The 6140-nt window shown below is 53.6% G+C and overlaps 1 long non-coding RNA gene across 1 annotated transcript; it reads right to left on the bottom strand.

Annotated features, from left to right (window-relative positions):
- Positions 1-1347: 1347 nt before the first annotated feature.
- On the bottom strand, positions 1348-2872 carry LOC138065554 (uncharacterized). The gene is made up of 3 exons (XR_011138575.1): positions 2778-2872; positions 2197-2335; positions 1348-1405 (listed from the first exon to the last, which is right to left on the bottom strand). It is a non-coding gene; the product is annotated as an uncharacterized lncRNA (long non-coding RNA).
- Between the last annotated feature and the right edge of the window lie 3268 nt (positions 2873-6140).

Below are 6140 nucleotides of genomic sequence, written 5' to 3'. Positions count from 1 at the left end.
CTAAAGGTTTAATGCAAGTCGGCAGTATCTTCCCTAGCCTCTCTGGATCAAGCTGTCAACGCGACCCCCAGAGAGAGTCCCCCCGCCCGCCCCTAAAGAGCTTGGAAGGAATAACAGGGCAGGCAAGAGAGACAGCCCCAAGAGAACGAGGAACAAATTGCTCGTTTTGCTGTAGCCCTTGCTTACTTGTAAGCCTTCTCTCGACGTTTATCTTTGGCCTTCTTGCGCTTCTTGACCTTCTCGTACTTTTTTCCTTTTTGGATCACCTGAAAGCTCTTGTCTCGATCCGTCCCCGTTTCTCTTCCGTTTTGCTGCCGCTCCCTTCTGCACGGGGGTGGTCTCTTCTCAAGAGGCGGGTGCGGATGTGATTCTAACTACGCGGGCCCGTTCTAAAGTGCCGCCCCAGCTCGGCCGTATCTTCCCTGTCTTCGCCTCATCAGCCTACCAACGTGATCCCCGGACAGACTCCGCACTACTGAGCGCTTTTTAAAGCAAACTGGGCGGACAAGAGAAAGAGCCAGAAAAGAACGAGGCACAAACTGCCGGAATCTCTTGTCTCGCTCTTTCTCCGTTTCGCTTCTGTTTTGCTGTCGCTCCCTTCGGCGTGGCGATGTCCTCTTTTTCTGCTTCTTTGCTTTCCAGTCTTCCGGGGAGAGCCCTCCAAAGCAGAAGGAACTGACGCAGGCGGAAGCGCGTGTCTTTGAGGAGAGTGTTTTTCAGACTGCTGCTCCGGAACGGAACAGGGGCGCGAGTCTGCTCTGTGGCTGCGGAAGCGACGCACGTCTTCCCCTCCGGAGAGCGACGGCAGGTGGAGCCACCTGCTTTGGCAAGAAGGCTCGTGGCTTGGCCTGTCTTGTTGTGTTCGTCCTCCGCTTCGGGATCTGTATCGAGGCCGTTTTCCTGAGCTTCTGCCCTTACCTGGGCAGTTTCTGTCACGACGGGAAGACGTGCGCCTGCTTCCATTGCAGTGCCGCTGCTTCTGGCAGCTGTGCTTGTTTCTTTCCAGCCTGCAAGAGCGCCTCCTCTTGTGAGAATGACCGCCTGGTCCCCTTCCGTTTAGCTTCTCCCGCTCTTCGGTGCCAGAGCGCTCTCTCTTCCTCCGGCAGGGCTCCGGGGAAGGTTTTGGCGAGTCGCGTCTTTCGTCGGATGAAGGAACAGGCTTGCTTAGGTCCTCATCCTCCCGAGCGCTGCAGAGACCGTCAGGCTGCCACGCAGTCTGAGGTGCAGGCCGTTTGTTTGGAACGCTGAGAGCCATCTCCCGTTTCTCGGAGGGATCGAGAACGGAAGGCCTGGCAGTTGCCCAGGTTTGGACGCCAGCTGCTGGTAGAGCTGATGATGGCCTTTGGAGGGTGACACCATTGGGCTCCTCTTTCAGGGCTCCGTTTCTGTTGGAACCGTCTGAGCTCTGTATTTCAAAAGAAGAGAGTGTAAGAGGGCTCTGTGCAAACACACAGCTTTGAAAAGCCCTAAACACAAACCCCTCCTGCCAGATACTCCTACAGATTGCCTCGGGAGCTGAGCGGAAGGAAAACCACAACCCTGCTTTAGCTCGGAGTGCGAGGCCAAGGCGGGTGCTACTTTTCAGTCCTGCTTTTGGTTTTCTGCATATTGGAAGCAAATGAGCATCCTTTTTGAAAGCCCATCCAAACAGCTGAGCACGGATTAAAGATGTTCCTAAGTCTCGCTCTCTCGCTCTCCTCCTCTAAGCTTGACGTGTGTACGGATGTATGCGCGTCCATTTTTCCCCTTCACGCTGCCCCTGACAACCCGAGCATAACTGTTCAAGTGCTCAGGAAGAAGCCCTTTTGGTTTTGCTGTCTCAGCTAAAGGGACAGCACTAAAAAGAAGCCCAGCAATCCGGCCTTCTTGTCTTGATTTGAGCACGACCTGCCTCTACTTCCAGCGTCTCTCGGCGCTTCAGGAAGCGGAGCTGGAGGCAAAGAAGCAGCAGGGCTGCAAACAATTTAGCATTAGCCACTGTTTGAGTGATTCTGGCTGCAGCAGCAGGAGAGCTGTGAAGAAAGCTGCAGTGCGAGGAGGGGGGGGAAAACACAATGCAGACGCTACCTACCCCCCACCCCCACCCCACCCCCACCCCCACCACCAAAAAAAAAAAAAGAGGAAAAGAAAGAGAAAAATCCCACTCTCATTTTGGTGCCTTCATCCTTCCCTCTCTCTCTCTTCCCTGCCAGTTACCTTCATCGTAGGAGGAGGAGGATGGGGTCCCGTAAATCCAGCCTGCTTATTATCAGCCCCCGGCTGAGCAAGGAACGAACGGGGAGAAGCTGGCACGGGTGTGTAAGAAGCGCCTTCTGCAGGTGTCTCACCGCGGCACCTTGGGAAACAACAGTGAGCTCAGTTGAGAGATGTTCTGTCAGCCTCCGCTTGGGCTAAGCCCCATCCTATCACACTGTAGGAGCAGCTGATCGGCCATACTGAAAACGTAACCAAGACTACGAGCTGAAAATTAGGCGATGGTCTTCCTACCACGGCTGCCCCTTTCAGAGCAAGAACTCATCATCCTCACACCACCTCTGGCCTTAATTGTGCCTCTTTTCGGCATTCGCCTGCTACAGAGAGCGCCTCCGTAACAAGTTACGCGAGTGCAGCAGCTTAAGGCCAAGCAATGAAGGCCAAGAAAGGGCACGGGGACTTCCAGATTAGACAGAACGGAAGTCTACAAATAGCCCTTTCCTCCCGGGACAGAAAGAGAAACGCGTCAGAGGAGAAGAAGAGAAGCATCAGTAGCGTGAAAAGGAAACGCATGCTGAACCCACCTGACATAAAAAAGTAAATACGCCTGCTGGCTGAGAACGGTGCCGATGTTGCGAAGGACGACCGAGGCATCGTTCATCTCATACCACAGTCCGTTACTGGCCTGCAAATAAAGGCAGTGAGACATGGGACGAGTCCTTTCCCCCTAAAAAACAGTGGTTGCCGGTAGCCTTCTGGGGCAAGCCTCTCTTCACCAGCACAGGTTTTACCCTGCAAGAAACGAAGCTGATGCTTACCTTGGTGAAGCAGAAATAGTGTCCCGCGTGGCCGCTGCCACCTCTGTGCACCAGGACCGCATATAAGGCGTAGAGGACTGGTTCGCCGACTGGCTGAGACATGTATGCTCGAAGGTCCAAATACTCCGGATATTTCACGTGCTGAGGACAGAGCAAGAAGACCCCAAACTCATCTGGGAATACTTCACGAAAGAGCCGGAGAAAAACCCTGCTAAGAACACGGACCGGAAGTTGAGGCAGACCTTTCTTTGGCTCGTCAGAAAGAGGTCTTCCCAGGGACAACAGGTAACAATTTCAGGTGCAGAGAACCGTTCTCGGCAACATCAGCTCTTTAAGAGCAGAGCATATGCTTATCGTCCCACGGGAACTGTGCTGTTCCCCCAAGAGCAAGAGCCAGACCTACTTCTTGTACTGAGTCTTCCCAGACATCTACCGCCTCTGTACTTGCAGGCGGCAGACATTAACAGCTTTTCTAGAAGCGTGCTCTGCTCTGGGAAATCTCCCTCCCCAAGAGGACGGATTCGCTTCACAATTGTAGAGCTACCTTGCTAATCTTTCCGCCGGTGAAATCGGCAAATCTTTTCAGGGCTATGGTGAGAACGCTGGAAGAGCGATGGATCGTAAACCTCTTGGACGCAGCAACCATCTGTTCACACCTGCAAAGCGAGCACGGGCAAGTGTTTATAGGCATCTTTCCCTCCCCCGCCTCCCGCCAAAAGCCAAACACGTTTCCGCGTCTCTCGCACGCTCCTCCCAGTGCAATGCTCTGTCCTCGCGTAAGCGGGTGCTTCTTTTCAGAAAGCCACCCGCTGCCTTTCAGCCTTGCTCATGCAGAGACCGTAGCAGGATGCTTGAGGACACCGCGATACGCGCTGGGAAGGTTCTCTTTGGGCAGCCACACAAAAGCCTGAGTGCGCGTAGCCCGGCTGCGCGCCCCCCCCAAAAGCGAGGCTTGCCAACAACTCCTAACGCAGCAGGAAGGCGACTCTTCCCACTAGAGCGCGGTTCCAGAATGTAATGCAATGCCGGGGGATGTTCCCTGGTACGCAGAAGTGGCTCCTTCTAAGTCAAGCAGAATGACAAAGATGCCTCTCTTAAAAGCAAATGTACTGTTTGCCAAGCTCTGGGTGACTTCAGGGTATTAGCTCTACAACCAAAAGGTGCGCCTCGCTGTCTCGTTTGCCTGTCTCAATTGAGTCAAAGGCTAGCTCATGCTCTGAGACAGGCCCTACATTTCAGCCGGGCTCTCCTATTAAGATGTCGTTAGGAAGAATCTTACTTGCTGCATTTGTAGCAGTTTTCACCATCCAGCCGTTCAGGTCTCACAAATTCCTCCAGAGCTGCGGGGACAGAGGAGGCTGCCTGGATGCGGAAGAAAGCAGGGCACTGAGCTCCTGGAAACTCAAATCCCAACCCGCCCCGAGTATTTTGCCACAGGGCCTCCCTCCTTCACCCAGGGGGAGACCGTCGGCTTTAGAACGCCACAAGTGGCAAGAACAAACCCTCAGAGCTCGGGCCCTTCAGCCACCGATCCAAAACGGCTTACCTGTATCTCCAAAGGGATGTCGAGGAACGCCTCGTAGGACTCCGACACTGCTTGGCAGCTCAAGCACGTTACTGCAAGCCAAACAGCAGCACGTCACAAAATGTGAAGGAGACTCCCTTTGCCCGCTTAAACCGTTAAGACCCACTCCTCCCGTCACACCGTTAAGCTCTTTGCGACAAACGGGCACAAAGGCACCGAGCAGTTCTAAGGACAGTCCTCGTTTGAAAAAGTACCTCTGGAGCGCAGAAATCCTCCAAAGATTTGGTGAATGACCGTGGTAGCTTGCGACGACGCGTCCAAGCTGGAAACAAATTATCATCAGAGCTCAGAAGAGCCTGCTTGTCTACGAAAAGCCGGGACAAAGGTTTTCGCGTAGGGTAGGACACGAAGGCGACAAAAGCGCTCGAGAACACTGAAAGGTCGAGGTGTTTCTGCTTACTCGGTGCTTCCATTCAAACAAGCCATCTGCATAGCAGCCACGGTGCAGCGTAAGAATTCGTGAGCATCTTCCTGTCGGCCAAAATGGAAATGCTCCCCGATTCCTAATGAACACCAAGGGTACAAGGTCTAGCTCATCAAAAGGGACAGAACGCTTCCCTTTCTACAAGCGCTCTCTCGCCCTTAAAAAATTGAACTCTCCAAACCCTTTGCACCCGTGACATAGCCCTCTGAAAACGCAGACGTTTCTACAGAGGGAGAACGCCCTCTGCAATGACTTACGCCTAAGGTCCTTGAAGACAGCCGTAGGCTTGATGGCATCCTCAGAGCAGAGCAGGACCTGGTTAACGTGCGTTTCCATTGTACACATCATGCAGAAGCCTCGCTCGCGACCTGCCAAGAGTCAAGGAAGAACCCACCTCAGTCTGGTGAAAGACGCGCCCCTGTGGAAAACCCTAAGCAACAGCAACCTTGAAGTTGTAAGTGCAGCCTCTGCTCTCCGTTCTACGCTCTCTTCTCCTCAGCTGCCAAGAGCCCAGTCCGTGTGCATAAGCACTAGCCAGGAAGTCTGTAGTAGTAGCCCACATCTTCTGAGGAAGCACCTGCTAACGGACTGCTGCCAAGTCCTCTTTTGCCGGTAGCGTCCCAGGACTTTGCACGCCACAGAAGAGCACAACAGGCGAGGCAAGCCTATTTGACCCTGACGAAGCAGCCTTAAGAGAGACTGAGCGTTAGCTTCGGCGCGCTGCTCTCGGGTGAGCTACGCGATACGGCGCTAAGAATCCTTTGGGAGAAAGGGCAGGTTCAAGTAACGCGTGTGTAGGTACTTCCACCCTCCTTGCTCGCCAAAGGATGCTTAATTGCAAGACGTCTTGTAAACAAGGCGCCAACAGGGCCTAATTTCTCCGAGCATGGACTAAGACACCAGACCGGGAAGCACACAGGTGCCTGTGTCAGAACAGACCTACGTGCATACGACCAAAGGCCGCTAGGCTCCCATCGGTTCCACAGAAGAATAACTTCCAAAGAACACAAGCCCAAGGCTTGGAAAAATAAGGTCTGATTTGAGCCTCAATGAAACTCTGGGTTTCCAGACAGTCATCCCACAGAAATCTCTATCCGAGTTCACACCAGACTAGCTCACA

The sequence above is a fragment of the Struthio camelus genome, unplaced genomic scaffold (genome assembly GCF_040807025.1).
Source record: "Struthio camelus isolate bStrCam1 unplaced genomic scaffold, bStrCam1.hap1 HAP1_SCAFFOLD_177, whole genome shotgun sequence".
Taxonomy (NCBI): Eukaryota; Metazoa; Chordata; class Aves; order Struthioniformes; family Struthionidae; genus Struthio; species Struthio camelus.
This window is presented reverse-complemented; position numbering and strand designations above follow the sequence as displayed.